Raw genomic sequence first — 15,545 nt, 5'->3', positions numbered from 1 at the left:
TAACACTGAACATGGAGTTAACACCCCATCGGCATTTTTTGTCCATGGAGTAGTGTCCTTGAAACTGAACAGTGGACTTGTAGAAATTGAAATGTCGACTTTATATCTGCCTTCCCTAGCTCAGTGCTTTTACCGCATTTTCTCATTAGTACAATTGCCGTAATAATATTGGTATAGTGTAGAAACAGTTTACAGATGTTCCTTCTGGCCCCATGAGTTGGTGGATAAGGCGAAATTCAGCTGCACCGTCTATGAAACTATTCCTAGAAGCAAGGCTGTCAACTTCTGTTGTGACGGCTCGCTAAAGGGGCATTCCAACCAGGCTCCTTCCACTTCCTTCAAATGCTCTGCTACTAGTTCTTTTTTTTCATTGCAGGACCTTAGATTTTCTGCCTCTTCTCAATCCCTCGTAAGGCATGCGGAATATTCGTGTAACCCCCTTCCATAGAAAAGGGGCTATAACAACGTCAGGCATGCATAGCAACCCACGCTTCAGATTTAACTGGTCTAGTTGCCCCCACCCACCACCCCTTTGTTCTGGATACTTCCACCCTGAAATTGGATCCTGGCTTGGAGTCAGGGTGCTTATCTCCACATTTTGAGCATTTATGTCTTAAAAGACAGGGGAACCGCTGAAACTGTCTCCTTATTGATATGTCTGCTGGACCTTGTCCGGGTGATCTTCCCCAGGGTGGGAATCATAGAAACAGCATATAGGGCAGTGGCAAACCACTTGCTTTGTGCGCTGTTGGTAGAGCCTTATCAGCGCCATAAACTGTAGGGAAAGCTCATTGTTCAAGTCACCCCAAGTAGGCTACATCCTGGACCTAAACTTATCATTGTACCGAATCCATGCAAGACATCACCCAAAAAAAGTCTAAAGCTGTCTGTATATATTATGTCCATGTATTTCCATGGAGGAACACTATTCTCCGGGAGCTTTTCACATGATACTTCAAATATGGCGAAGCCTGCCGAATGTGTGTCTATGTTAGTCAGCATTTTTGGAAGCTTGGCCAGCTTTCTCTCCTCTGCCTTAAAGAATTCCAACATACCCTTATACAACGTGGTTGTCTCCTTTTCCTTTTTTTTCTATGGAAATAATATTTTCCTGTGCTATTAGCATGTTTAGGATTGCTTGTCCTGTATTTATGTCCTTCGTGCACTCCATGCGGTGCCATACAGTGCAGTTTCTCTCCCACTCATTATTGGATTGTACTGTAATGTTTAGTATGTTTTGTTTCTTCTTCTGATTTTGATATTAACTTTGGTCCTATTATGTTCTGCCTTTCCAGTCCTGCTTTGTGTTTTCTTCCTTTTCTCTTTTTTGTAATTAATTTTTATACGCTGTAATCTTTTCTTTGAGTAAGTGTTATTTTATGCCACTTTTGATCCCTGATGAAGTTCTCGATGTAAGAACGAAATGCGTTGGCTGAGTGTAATGCTCCTATATCGTGTGAATCGATCAATTTGAAATAATGACTTTTCGAAACACTATACCGATTCTCAGGACTTCATTACCTGGCGCACGCCCACCCCTCGCTACAATTCGGATCTGGAACACAGAGGCATCACTTGACGGCTGGTGCCGGGGCTTGTTGCACAGGACCTTCACTATATATGAAACTGGTGTGAGGTACAGTAATAACAGTCCGCTGTTCAAGTTTCTCTCTTTGTATAAATATTTATTTTTACGGTTTTATGTAGAGTAAACTAGACCTGACACATAGCACCAGTTTCGTTACAGAAGGACACATTCATTTTTGTTAGGCACGTTCATTTTTTCTAATCATCGCAACATTGATGATTAGAATGTTACTAGGTCAGAAGGGATTGTGGGGTTGGGTGGAAGTTAGAGATTGAGCACTGTTGGATGAGATGTTAACATTAAAGGTGATCTTACCATTGAGCTGCGACGGTGTCATCTTTCCTGGAAGACCGCAATTGCTCCCACCCACTCCCACCCACTCCACCTCCAGCTCTGTGACCTCCTGGGACATTTCTCTCTCAGCCCTCTGTTCCTGCACTCTTCCATAGGACCACTGACACTTTTTGTTTACATTACTCTCCCACCCATACCTGAGCTGCCATTTCTCCCTGATTGCCTTCCTCGAGCCACAATTTCTTAATCTGATTCCATGGATTTGTGTCTCCTTTCCCTTGCATCTCATGACCGACAACAACTTCCGTAATGCCTATTTTTCCTCCATTACCCCCTCCCCAGGCCTTCCCCAATCTATGACCTTTTACTGTCAGAACTTTCTTCTATTCCCAACTCACCCTTGGTAACCATGCAACCCCATTGTTGTTGGATTCTATTACTCGGACTGTCTGTGTACCATCACTACCATACACTTGGGAGCAGCCCTGTACTCCGCTGCCCATCTGGCATTCCCCAGTCATGTCTCTCATCTTCATTTCTAATAATCTATTGTATTAATTTGCCTCCCTCCAACTCTGTGTGTACCTCTTTCCCCGCTATATCTTCATGTGTCTCTTGAACAGTCGCTCTCTGCTGACCCACCTCTGTTTTTGTGTCATAGCCACTTCCTGTGCCATGGGTGTTCACTGTGCCCAATACATCATTCTGGTTCTGCCTGGGCTGTAGTCTGGAGCAAGGGGTGACCCCCCTGACCTAGCACTCATCAGGGTGCTCTGTTCAGAACCCGCCATATTGGTCATCCCGGTAACCCCATGTTCTTCTGCTCAGCACCTCCTGTTATGTTTCTTTAGTATTTGTGTTGTGTGTTTATTTTCAATATAGTCATGGCACGGACCTTGGACCTCGGCTCTCCCTGATGTTCTAGAGTCCTGGTCCGAGTCCGTGCCGTGTCAGTTCTGGTCAGTTGCAAAGTCTGTTCTGCGCTGACGGATGCCTGTTCGTGGTGCTGCTTTTTTATGGAATAAACTACTTTCCATCAATATTTGTCTACGACTCTTCATAACAATATTGGTGACGACGGAAAGCAGCATCACCTCCATGAACCTACGCTGATTGGGAGAATTCTTATTTTTTTGGTGTTTTCGTTTTTGCCTATTACGATTTAAATACCAAAATATTTGGATTGTTCATTCGAGGAAACATCGTTTCTGACATCCGTCATTTTTCTCTTTGAGGTGAATTAATTGCAGTTTCAGAGCAGCGCACTTGAGAGTTTTGTTCCGTATTTTGGAAAATGCTCACCTCAACGTATTGAAGAACGCGAGAGCGTCAGTGGAATCTTCGGCATTCAGAATGTGCAGTCTTGCACGAGTCCTCCTTTATTCTTTATGGAAGTGGCTTATGCGTCACACACTTACTTTGCCTGAGTTTCCGCCTTTGTCATTACGCACGCTTTTATTGACGGGCAAGACATGCCACCATTTTGTTGTGCCTTGCAACTCGCTGTTGTGACTGTTTGGAGTTTCGTGCTGTGATACTTCGTTTAAGGTAATTTATGTATTAAAAAAAAAATTACCGAACAACAGTTTTTGAGTTTATTTTTCTCAACAATTGGTGTGCATAATTTATTTATTATTCAGTGAAATTATTTAACCTTGAGCTTTTTCAACTACGATTTTGGGGGAGCAACATATAGTTTTTTTTCTTTATTGAACAGAAGTGCTATTGGTTGTTTTCATTCAGAAGTATTCATTCCGTTTTTTAAAATTTACTGAGAATGTCTACTACGCAAAACTACAATTTGGCCCCACCTCAATGTTTTTGGCCTGCTGGAGGCACACCATGTATGCAACTATATAGACACTTTGGATGCTAAAGGAACAATGTCTGCGGCAGACAAGAAAGGTATTTTCTTGCATTCAGTTGGTCCAGAAGGACTTAAAGCTTATAACCAAATGCCAAGAGTCAGTGGAGGCAGTGATCAGAATGTTTTTACAGCTGCCATTGATGATTTTGATCGTTATTTTAAACCTAAAGTGTGTATTGGCATTTTGCGATATACATTTTTTCAAAGGAAACAAAACTCAGAGGAGTCTGTGGATAATTACGTTTCTGCGCTAATGACATTATCTTTGGACTGTCAATTTGGCACGTTACAAGAAGATTTAATAAGAGATCAACTCGTTATGCACGTAAAAGACTCATCTATTCAAGATAGACTTTGGATTAATGGGGATTCAAAATTAGACGATATTCTGGCTATAATCAGAAAGGCGGAGATGTCTTGCAGAAGTGCAAAATAAGTTAAAAACGAGGGAAATATTAAAAGTGACAATGTTGTTGCGAAAGTTGATAGTACAAGACCAAAGGCGAATTTTAAGAAGAATACTACTACTAAAGGACAGTATAATGACAACAATAAATTAAAATGCTTCAGGTGTGATAGCAGTTCACATTTAGCTAACTTCAAAGGATGTCCTGCTATAAAGCAAAGGTGTTCTGTTTGTGGTGCCATTGGTCATATAGCTAAAGCATGCAGGAAGCGGATTTATAAAAAAGTTAAGTGTGTTGAAGATGCTGATTCGGATGGAAGTGATTTTGAGCAAAAATTTAATGAATTTGAGAAGTCTTATATGCTCAATATCATTGGTGATTCGCCTGTAGTTTTAAACATCGATAGTGGTGCTTTAAAAAAAAAGCCAATTTGTGACATGACAATTGGTGGCGTTGGGATTCAAATTTATGCAGATTCTGGGTCTCCCTATACTATAATTAATAAAAATGTTTGGAAGTCTAAGTTTGTAGATATTCTTGTCTCCTTGTTATATCCTTGTGACATCAATCCAGTTACATACTTAGGGGCAAAATTGATATTTTGGGATTCAGAGTACTTGTTTTTAGATTCAAGGGACGGGAATGCTTGGCTAAACTATACGCCTCAAAACATGGTCCTTCAGTTTTAGGATGGTTCGATCAAGGGAAACTTGATATCATTCTGAATCCCAACGGACCTGAAACAGTCATGGTAGTTGGTGACTCTAGTCAATGTGGTGATTCTATGCTCAAGAAATATCCTAAAGTTTTCAATGAGTGTATAGGCACGTTAGAAAATTATAAACTTAAGATTATTCTTAAAGAAAATGCTTGCCCAAAAATGTATAAAGCAAGGAATATTCCAACTGCTGTGAGGGAGGATGTACAAAAAGATTCGGATAAACTAATTGAAAATGACATTATAGAAAGAATACAGTCATCTGAGTGGGTATCTCCCATTGTAGTAGCTAGGCGTTCCAATGGTTGTATAAGATTATGTATTGATCTCTGCCATCTTAATACTAATATTGTTGTTGATCAGTTTCCCTTGGCCCGCATAACGGAAATGTTGTCCCAAATTGGAAAAGCAAAATTTTTTTCATGTATTGATTTATCATCAGCGTACCACCAAATTGTTTTGGATGATAATAGCAAGAAATACACTGCTTTTGTGACACCTTTTGGCTGCTTTCAGTTCAAAAGGATGCCGTTTGGCCTCGCTTCAGCTGCGGCTGTATTTCAGCGAATTATGCATTATATGTTCAAGGATTGTAAGAACGTGGTCTGTTTCTAGGACGACATACTTATATATGGTGATGATAAATTGGTCCATGATGAAACCTTGGAAAATGTTCTTGAAAAGTTGTCAACCAAGGGGCTTACTGTTAAACATTCGAAATGTAAATTTTATGTTAAATCGCTGTAGAAGACAGATAGTCTTGAATAAGAATCCAGAAAAGGAATATAATCCAAATGAAGTTTATTGATAGGTTTCCAATCACAGGAGGAGCGCCTCATCAGCCTGGAGTCCAAGCAGCAACTGACCAAGCACAACGGACACCTGGCTTCTGAAAGCGTCTCCACATTTAAAAGAATACATGTATACATTCTGTGCACATGCTCAGGCATGTGCACACGAGATAAGAATAATCAGCACGAGAACAGAATAAACAAGATACAACACACTACATCACCTTCCCCCTTATGCAAATACAGAAAAGAGAATTAATTAAACAATTAAAAAGATATAAACTCGTTATATCTTGCAGGGGGTCTCCTAATACGACCACTGCGACTGCAAGACGGGACCGCAGGGGAAACAACAGTATTATGAGCAGGGGAAACATTATTAGATGGAACAGGTGCCGTAGAAGGCAAACCTACGCTAGCTTGAATTATTTTTTGTTGAAGCCAATGTGACCAATCACAACCCTCCTGATTGGATACATTTTTCCTCCTAGAAATGAGGGCAGCTTGATCTGCAGTCAAGTTTGCCAATTGTCTCACGTTCCACCAACCTTTGTCCCCCAAAAAGACTGCGTTTTTACTGACTTTAAGGATTTGCACAGGACTTGAGAACATAGACAAACCTTTCGCAACCTTATAGGGTTTTTTGATCATAACCCAATCCCCCACCAACATCTGAATGTCTTTTACACATTTTGACTTGTCATAATTTTCCTTCATTACTGCCTGTTTCTGCTTGACTGAAAAGTCAATGTCCTCCCTAACAGAAGGAAATTGAATGCCCTCCACTTTCCTTAACCAAGCAGGAAATAAAGGAGAATGAAATTCCCTTCCCCGCAACAGTTGGAAAGGGGACATTTGGGTCGTACAATGGGGTGAGACATTATAATTCCAAATTTTCTTCTCCAAAAATTTAAAAACATCCACACCCGACGCTATGGCTGTTTGTATACCTTCTTTCAAGACTTTATTGCCCCGCTCAACTAGACCATTAGATGAGGGCGAATAAAGTGCTACCTTCAACTGTTTCACGTCGTGTGTTTTCAAAAATTTACACATCTTGTCAGAGACAAAATGGGTCCCATTGTCAGTTACTAAGGTTCGAGGTGCTCCTTCCAACAAGAACAATCTTTCAAGGAAAGCAATGGTATTATTAGAATCCGGAGCCTCCACGAACCTATAATACATCCATTTAGAGAAGTAATCGATTGCTAAGATAAGGTACCTCTTCCCTTCCGGAAGAACTTTATATGGGCCGGAGAAATCTAAAGCAACCTTCTCCCAAGCCATCCCTGGAAATTGAGAAGGTTGTAAAGGGGCTTGATGAGTCTTCCAATGTTTATCAGACAACAAACATTCTTCGCAATTGTCCACAGTAGCCCTTACTTGTGAGTCAATACCCGGCCACCAATAATGAGCTTTGATTCTCATACAGGTCTTGGTCACACCAAGGTGACCTTCGTGAGCTAACTTGATAACAGTGTTCCTTAAACCACTGGGTGGAACAAATTTATCGCCTCTTAATAAAACTCCATCCTTGACTGAGAGTTCCTCTGCCACCTGAGCGAAATTCCTTAGATCCCCAGATAGATTCCTAACGTCTGGCCAAGTCTTAGCTGAAAACTCCAAAGCCTGGGACAAAACACCATCCATTTCACTAGCCTCTTTCCAATCCTTTTCAGAAATGACTGAATTCCACTCCTCAATAGCATCCACCATAGAGACACATTCCACATCTTCTTCAACTAAATCATCCTCATCATCTTTGTCCATCAACATCCTGGACAAGCAATCTGCTCTGAAGTTTTTACCCCCAGTGATGTGCCTTAATTCGAAATTGAATTCCTGCAGTTTAGAAACCAGTCTAGTCAGTCTAGGAGAAAGACTATTGGTACCAGAAACTTTGCTAAAAATAAATGAAAGAGGTTTGTGATCAGATAGTATTACGAACTTGCGACCCCAGATGTACATTTTAAACTTTTGGGCCGCCCATACACAGGCTAACGCCTCCCTTTCAATTGTGCTGTAGTGCTTTTCAAAGTCCTTCAAAGATCTAGAGGCAAAAGCCACCGTGTGTTCCTTGCCCTCCACCTGCTGACAAAGCACAGCCCCAAGACCTTTCATGCTCGCATCTACAGCAATGATGCACATGGAATCATCCCTAAACGCCTGAAGGGAACGTGCAGAAACAATTAAATTCTTGACTTTAGCAAAAGTCTCATCCAAATCTTTTGTCCAAACAAATTTTTGTCCCTTCTTGAGAAGTAACCTCAAAGGTTCCACCACTTGAGCATACCCTTCTACAAATCTGGCATAGTATTCAGCTAGGCCCAGAAACGAACGCAGGGCATCTTTATCACTAGGAGGTTTAGCTTCCATTAAAGCCCTAACCACAGAAAATTTTGGTCTAATGCCAGATTTCGAAATTGAATGACCCAAATACTCTAATTCAGACACCCCGAACTTGCATTTGTCTTCCCTGACTGTCATGCCCCTACTACCCAGAATGGACAACACCTTTTTGAGTAGGACATTATGTTCCTCCATTGTTTTTGCGAAAACCAAAATGTCATCCAAATATGCTTGTACCCCCACCAGATCCCCAAACAAAGAGTCCATTAACCTCTGGAAAACGCTAGCCGCTGAAGCTAACCCGAATGGGAGCCTCAGAAACTTAAAAGCTCCAAATGGGGTCACAAAGGTTATTAACTCCTGAGAATCCTTAGACAAGGGGATCTGATGGTAAGCGGACTTTAAGTCCAACAATGAAAACCACCTGGCTCCGCCCAGATTTGCTAATAGTTCTTGAATTTTAGGGAGAGGATGACAGTCAATTTTAATATTTTTATTAAGACCCCTGAGGTCTGCGCATAGCCTGATCTCGTTATTTTTCTTGCGTGCTACGATGATGGGCGCAACCCATTGGGAAGATTCTGAAGGTTCTATAATCTTGTCCTTAACCAGATCCTCAAGCATCTTTTTAAGTTCCGCCCTGACACTAAGGGGAACGGGCGAACCTTATGAAAAACAGGGGATGCTCCAGGGATGAGTCTAATTTTGTGTTCTGCGCCACTCACCAGGCCAATTTTATTACTAAACACATTTTTAAACTCACTTAGTAAATCAGCTCTATCAATTTTTGCATCCTCAATAAAGCAGATAGGAAAGTCACGTACTTTAATTGGATTTTCATCTCCCGGGACAAGATATAAACCCATTTTAGCGAGGTCTTTCCAACCTACGATATCTTTTCCTTTAATCGCCACGTAGACTTTTGTGATAATGGACCTACCTAGGACCTCCACACTCGTTAAGAAAAAGCCTAACATGTCAATATCTTTCTCACCGAAAGCTTTTGAATTAACATCAGATTGACTTAATTTCACATCATTTCCCCATTTATCAAAAAATTTAGAGTCTCTGAGAATAGTAATGGGAGCTCCAGAATCAGCCATTACCTGTAATTTAACATTGTCAAGTATGGCTTCGCACAAAGGTCCCTTAATAGGTTCAGAATCATCACACTCCACCATTAACATTAGACTATCAAAGGTGTCACTACATTCCTCCATATCTACATAGTTGACCTTGACAGATTTCTTTTGGAATCTGCAAACCTTTTGGAAGTGTCCTACTTTTTTGCACAAAACACAACGCTTGTTCATGGCGGGACACCCTTTGAAATTCCCAATGTGGAATTTAGACCCACATCTAAAACAAAAATGTTGCTTATTTGTATTGCCACTAGTTTTACTCTGCCACTTTTCCTTAGTTTCTTTACTAGAAATAGCATATAGGCCATCGTCAGACACATCATCTGAAATAAAGTTAACTTTAGTGACAGTATCTAGGGCCATGGCTTTAGTAGAAGTTACAGATCTTTCAATACTAAGACTAAGATCGATAACTTCGGACAATGAAGGATTCTTACAACTAAGAATTCTTTCCTTCACTTTGGTAGAGGAACAATTGAACACAAATTGATCACGAATATAATTGTCCAGCAAAGGGCCAAAATCACAGGTAATAGCTAACACCCTCAATGCTGAAATATATTCGTCAATTTTTTCATCCTCCTTTTGTTTTCTCTTATAGAAATTGTGTCTCTCCAGCATGATGTTAGGGGATTCCTCAAATTGCTTCTTTAATCTGGCAATAGCCTCTATATAAACATTCCATTCATTATCACCTGAATCAGCAGCTGGAGGGGGAATGGGTACCAGGCTCTTAAAAATGCGCTGTGCCGCCAACCCAAGACTGCCAAAAAGAAGAGCAAACTTCCTAGGAGGAGAATAGTCAGAAGCATCAATTGCTAAAATGTGATTTTCAAACAGGCCAAACCACTCCGACCATAACAAAGTAGGCTTTCCAGGTTTCTCAAGGAAAGGAGGGGGTTGAGTGACCTCCCTAACAGAAGCCATGTTACAAATATAAAACAGAAATAAAACAAGAGAATAAATGTGCAAAACTTATAAACCTAGGAAAAAAAAACATAAAATCTGAATAACACAATCTGCTGAAAGAAAACGCTTTGACCAAAGGCACCAAATACCGCTTCACAGATAGTTACTGTTAAAATTAGTCTTGATCGTGAGGCGTGTGAATCGCCGAGGTCACACGCAGCGTTAATGCTTGCTCTGTCCGTGAGGCGTGTGAATCGCCGAGACCACACTCCGATCACACGTAGATAACAAAACCAGAAGCGTGAATCTTCAACCTTTACAAAGATGGCCGCCTTGCGTAGCGTCAAACGTGCGACGCGACGTCCGTGCGTAGCGTCGTAGGCGTGAATCCCAGAATTCCACGCGTATTCAGAGTTCCAGACGAAGGCTCTGTAATGGTTCCAAGACGCGATGCCGGCGTTCCAGGAGGCCGGTAAGCGCGTAATTCAAAATGTAAACCGAGGCAAGTTTACATTCAACCCTTTTGGTAAATCCGAAGACAGATCCAAGTCTCCAAACGTAGACCAAAGTCTCTGATCGTAGTTTACCGCCTCCAGACAAAACACCGACGACACTTAGATCCACACTAGTGTCGATGAAACGAATTCAAATCCGCTCCTCCGTAGAGTAAACGTGGCCCAAATAATCCAAAGATCCGCTTGACTTGACCAAATAAACCAGCATGGTATAAAGGTCATCAAGGGATCGCTTGCATAAGTTCAAATTTGACGGAAATAAAAAAAAAACAAATTCGTCAAAAATCCTTTTGCGTGGGTCGGTGATGGAAACAATCCCGATCGTCGCCAATATGTAGAAGACAGATAGTCTTGAATAAGAATCCAGAAAAGGAATATAATCCAAATGAAGTTTATTGATAGGTTTCCAATCACAGGAGGAGCGCCTCATCAGCCAGGAGTCCAAGCAGCAACTGACCAAGCACAACGGACACCTGGCTTCTGAAAGCGTCTCCACATTTAAAAGAATACATGTATACATTCTGTGCACATGCTCAGGCATGTGCACACGAGATAAGAATAATCAGCACGAGAACAGAATAAACAAGATACAACACACTACAATCGCTTACATATTTGGGTCATGTACTGTGTGAGGAGAGTGTCAAACCCAAACCTGACCTCATTGAAGCTATTCAATCTGCTCCTTCGCCTACTACTAAAGACGAAGTTAGGTCGTTTTTGGGGTAAACTGAATTTTATGCCAAATTTATTAAGAAATTTTCTAGTAGAGTGTTTAACATCAGGCAGTTGCTTAAGGTTCAGTCTAAGTTTTTATGGACTGCAGAGTGCGAAAATGAATTTTGTGACGTTAAGTCTGCTATTGAGAAAGCTGCTGCTCTTAATAGTTTTGATTCAAAGTTGTTGAGTATTATTACTACAGATGCTAGCTGAAAAGGATTGGGTGCTGTGTTTTCTCAAAGATCTGAAAATGGAAAAGAAGTTGTTATCGCTTACGCTTCTAGAGCTTTGACACCCACAGAAATGAGATATTCCAAAATTGAAAGAGAAACTTTAGCTGTGGTATGGGGGTTGGAACATTTTAGAGTTTTTGTTTGGGGTAAGGAATATGAGATTAGATCGGATCACAAGCCCCTGGTTCGTTTACTCACTACTGATGGAATGATTAATGCCTCAGCGAGAATTGCATGTATGTCTATGAGATTACAGGATTTAGTTTATAAAATAGTTTATGTTCCTGGTCGTGAGAATACCACTGCAGATTTTCTTTCTAGACATCCCTTACCTCTTAAGGAAAAGGTTAACAATTACTGGGATGATTTTCACATTGCTCTAGTGCATGATGAGGGTACGTTACCTATTAGAAGTGAAGAGTGGAATATTGAATTTTCAAAAGATAAAGTATTATTAGAGGTCCAGAAGTTTTTGATTGAGGGTTGGCCCAATAAGAAACATCTTTCTGCTTATTTGAGATGTTTTTGGGAGGTGAGGAATGAATTATCTGTTTCAAACGGTGTCATTTGGAGAGGTGACAAAGTAATTCCCCCTTCTGGTATGAGGAACGTTGTTGTTAAACATGCTCATGATAGCCACAATGGGATTGTGAGAACTAATCAATCAGTGAAGAAATTATTTTGGTGGCCTGGTCTGGATTTGTGTGTAGAACGTTTAGTTAGGGACTGTTTTCATTGTGCTAATTCGGATAAAAGTCTGAGAACCTTGAAACCTAGCATACAAGGTCAAGTAATTCCCAATGGTCCTTGGGAATCTCTTGCTATGGACATCATGGGTCCCATTGGTCCTTTAAATAAATATATAATTGCTGCCATTGATTTGTTTTCTAAGTGGCCGGTTGTGAAAATTGTGGATAGAGTCCATACTGATAGTGTTTTGTTGTTTATGGATGAAGTTTTTTCGTTAGAAGGTTTACCCATCCGTGTTTGTACTGATAATGGTGTTCAATTCTTATCAAACAAAGCTAAAGAGTATTTTCAGAAAACAGGGGTTGTGCATTGTACGACTTCTTTATACAACCCTAGTGGTAACGGAATAATTGAAAGGTTCAATAGAGTTTTGAAGGGAGCAATACAGATGTTTGGTGTTGAAGATGGCAAGTGGGAGATTCAAGCTTTGAAAACTGTGTGGAAGTACAGAATAACTCCTAATGAGATGACTAGTTGTGCTCCTTTTGAAATTATGAGGGGAAGGTTACCAAGAGCTAAATTAAACCCTTTGTGGTTGATTCCATTTTCTAGATGTCAGGTGGATTTGGATTTGGTTAAAAAAATGGATGGAAAAATCTCATCTGGTGAATAAGCACAAGTTTGATGTAAAAAAAGGTTTGAAGTCTGATATTGATATACAAATTGGAATGTTGGTAAAGGTAAAAAAAACATGGAAAGTTGCGAAAGGTGACAGTCAATTTATGGGTCCTTCTGAAGAGAAAGAAGTGTTGAAAAATGCTGTTAAACTTTCAAATGGTAAAGTTTGGAATCTTAACAAAATTGCAGTACTTAAAGGTGAGAAGGAATTGTATAAGGAAGATTTTAGTTCTAGGAAAAAGATTTTAAATGATACTTTGGAAGATGACTGTGTCAATTTAGATAAAAATTGCAACACTTCCATTGTAAATAATGAGCATCAGAATGTTGTTTCTGTTCCATCTGTTTCCAGTAAATCTGATTGCATTCGTGAAGGTGAGGGATCAGAAGTTTGCAAACGCTCACGTAAAAAACCTTCTTGGTTATCTGATTTTATAACCTTGATTCAAAGTAAGTTTTGAGTAGAGTTTTATTTATGTATTTATTTTTGTGTTTTATTTGAAAGAGGGAAGATGTGTTATGTATCTTTAGTATTTGTATTGTGTGTTTATTTTCAATATAGTCATGGCACGGACCTTGGACCTCAGCTCTCCCTGATATTCTAGAGTCCTGGTCCGAGTCCGTGCAGTGTCAGTTCTGGTCAGTTGCAAAGTCTGTTCTGCGCTGACGGATGCCTGTTCGTGGTGCTGCCTTTTTTATGGAATAAACTACTTTCCATCAATATTTGTCTACAACTCTTCATAACACCTCCCTCTCCGAGGGGCCCTGCCTAGGCTTGCTCTCTATTATGTTGTCGTCCTTAATATTCTGGCAAATTCCCGGTTTTTATGGTCTGTGCTCCATCTAACTCTGTTATTCTGTACAAGGTGGGTGCCCTTGTGCACCTCACTGCCCACCTGGTGGGCCTACCTCAGCAAGTGGTATGCCATGAGAGGCTGGCTCTCCTGAGCTCCTTCCCTTTGTTCTGATCAATTGCGTAATCTCTGTTCTGCCACATTCCTGCCCTTGGGAGTTCCATTTGACTATTTAGTGAAGTCCACTTCACTACTGCTCTAGGTTCTTGCCACTGGTAGGAGTGGCCTTACTCTCTTCTTGCCCAGGGATGATTTCTCATTTAGGCCTATGGGGCTTCACCCTGTTGAAATTCTTACAGATTCCTACACAAATATTAAATAGACGTATTTATTTAGAGATATTATCGTATCTCTAAATAAATCAATCTATTTAAATCTGGGGTATCTGTCCAAGGCTGCCTGCTCAACCTCGCTCTGAAGCAGGAGACGGCAGTGAGCCAGTAAATCAACGTTCTGAATGCATGCAGGGCTTACCGCTCTAAAGCCCTTCTTTGCTATTGAAGTCTACGGTAGTATCCACAGTAGGCTAGGGAGGCTTTTAGCGTCACGGTATTGGGCATTGGAGACGTTATCGCTGTGTGATGACAGACATCCATTATTCATTGGCATAGGCCCACCCTTTCCCGTTCGTCACACGTAGGAGTGGATGTGGGGTAGGAGCCTGTGTGCCTCTGCAAGCCGAAGGCAGGCATTCAGGGATTGTAGTATACTCTGGTATTTCAACATTTCTTTCAGTAGACCAAGGCGAGGCACTGTCTATCTGCCTCTAATTTTCAAAAAGTGTTTGGGAATACTTAGCACGGAAGATATTCAGGCAAGTCTAACTTTGATTTGTTTTGTTTTCTCTTTCCCTCCACTTCCAAGATTCTTGAGGCAGTGGACTGATGTAGTTACACGTTGCAGGAGTTACATTTAATGTTATTTGGGTTACTTGGTTTCCAACACAGAATTATGACAGAATGGCTGAAAATGTAATTTGTGCCTGTGAAAGGAGCAGAAACTGAAGTGTTACAGCAGACAAATTCAAATACAGCAGAAAATACTCTGCTAAGGCCCAGAGAAGTCGTAATGAAAGCTCAATCCAGGATGCAAGACATTTTAGTGTGCTAACTTTTGGTTGCCGCGGTTTGCAGACTGATTTAGAACTAGTAATAATGAGGTGAAACATTTGGACAGATAATACGATCTTCTGCAGTGTTTAACATGCTCTAAGTGGGAGTAATCACCTTTTTAGGTCGAGGCTACCGTCCCACTGCGAAGCAGTGGGGGGGCGGAGCCGAAGACTTTATGACTTCAACAGTGTGGGGCTTTATCCAGCCTCTCTCTTCCATTGGCTAGCTTCGTAAATGGAGGCTAGCCATTGGAAGAGATGTGTGTCAATTACTATTTTCCCCTCCTTGATGCGATCCATGGGCGTTTCTGTCTCTTTTTTTAAGTCCCGCTCCCCACACCCTCCCTCTCCCCGAGGTCCCATACTCTTTTCCCCAGCTTGATGCGATCCGTGGGCGTTGCGTCTGTGCCTGTCTCTCGCTTCTCGGCTAAGCCTCCCCACCTCCTCCGCCCTCTCACCTCCCTCCTCCTCTCCCCCTGTCTCCGGCTTCCCCGGGCTCCGGCGGGTCAGTCTCTCCACGGGTTATTTATGACCCTTGGCCTGGCGGCGCTGCGGCTCTGAGGCCACCGCCAACAGGAGGCGTGGGGTGCTCTGGAGTGGGGCCGTGAGGAACGACCGAACAGTGCCCAAGGAAGCGACCAGCAAGAGCGAATGCGAGAGAGATCTAGGATGCGACGGG

The 15,545-nt window shown here is 41.4% G+C and overlaps 1 protein-coding gene across 1 annotated transcript in view; it reads right to left on the bottom strand.

Moving 5' to 3' along the window:
• The window catches only part of RP1 (RP1 axonemal microtubule associated), a 2,616,437-nt gene that overhangs the window by 663,665 nt on the left and 1,937,227 nt on the right, over nucleotides 1-15,545 (bottom strand). The window lies entirely within an intron of this gene.

The sequence above is a fragment of the Lissotriton vulgaris genome, chromosome 4_1 (assembly GCF_964263255.1).
Source record: "Lissotriton vulgaris chromosome 4_1, aLisVul1.2, whole genome shotgun sequence".
NCBI lineage: Eukaryota > Metazoa > Chordata > Amphibia > Caudata > Salamandridae > Lissotriton > Lissotriton vulgaris.
This window is presented reverse-complemented; position numbering and strand designations above follow the sequence as displayed.